The following is a 1,496-nucleotide window of genomic DNA, read 5'->3' on the forward strand; positions in this document are numbered from 1 at the left end:
TCTGTTTGATTTTATTTTTAATGTTCATGTTTAATGTTCACTCTTTGTAATGTATGTTTCCAGGGGTTTTGGTGAATGGATTTGGTCCACAAGTCCAGTACCATAGAGAACAGTTCCATGACCGTAAAAATTGCCTTCTGCCTCTCTTTTAAGCTCTCCTTTCCTATTATTCTAAGCTCTGAAGATCACTAATATGTTTTTCATCTCTATGAGTTTCCATCCAATTGCTTTTTTCTGATGTAGACAGATAACAGGTAGCTTTCGGGATCTGACTTTCTTACATAGCAAGATGCATTTCAGAGCCATCTATGTTGTGTGAATCAATAGCTTTTCATTATTGAATAGTATCCTATTGTATTGATGTAACAGCTTGTTTATGTATTCATCAGTTGAAGGACATCTTGATTGCTTCCGGTTCTGGGTAATTATGAATAAAGCTGCTGAGAACATCACATACAGGTTTTTGTGTGAAAACAAGCTTCTATTTCACTTGAATAAATACCTAGGAGCACAATTACTAGATCGAATGGTAAATCTGTTTCACTTTATAATAAACCACTAAACTCTCTTCCAAAATAGCTGTACTATTTTGTCTTCTCACCACCAGTGATGAGAGTCCTTGTTGCTCAGTATCCTCAGCATGTGATATTGTTAGGTTTTTAAAAAGTATTTTAACTATTCTAATATATGTAGATTGGTATCTTATTGTGATTTTAACTTTCCATTTCCTAATGACAAATGATGGTGAGATTCTCTCAAATGCTTATGTGCCCATGTATTTGCCAAATTTTGGTGAAATGTCTGTTTAAATCTTTTGCCTGTTTTTAATTGTGCTTTTTGTTTTCTTATTGTTGAGTTTAGAAATTATATATTCAGAATACAAGTTATTTATAAGATATGTGATTGGCAAATATTTCCCCCATTCTGTGGCTTGCCTTTTCATCCTCTTAATAGTGTCTTTTAAAGATCAGAAGTTTTAAATATTAATAAAATCTAATTTATCTTTTTTTTAAAAGTTTAAGGATTGGGTTTATGATGTTGTATTAAAAATTCATCTCTAAATCCTGAATCATGCAGATTTTCTCCTATAGGTTTTTGAAGAATTTTTATAGTTTTACATTTTACATTCAGGTCTATGATTTATATTGAGCTAATTTTTGTATAAGGTATAAGGTATGTGTTGAGGTTAATGTTTTTGTCTATAGACATCTAGTTGTTGCAGTACTATTTGTTGAAGAGACATTACTTTTTCCATTGAATTGCCGTTGCTTCTTTGTCAAAACCACTTCACTGTGTTTGTGTTTGTCTATTTCTGGCCTCTATGTTCTGTTCCACTGATCTATTTGCCTAGATTTTAACAATATCATGACATCTTGGTTACCATTGCTTTATAGTTAAGTTTTAAAATGTGTAAGTTTTTTTGCAATTGTTTTGTCTTTTCTAGTTTCTGTGTCATTCTGTTGGATTGTAGTTATAATTCTGTTACTCCAGATTTT

The sequence above is a fragment of the Canis lupus genome, chromosome 35, assembly GCF_003254725.2.
Source record: "Canis lupus dingo isolate Sandy chromosome 35, ASM325472v2, whole genome shotgun sequence".
Classification (NCBI taxonomy): Eukaryota; Metazoa; Chordata; class Mammalia; order Carnivora; family Canidae; genus Canis; species Canis lupus.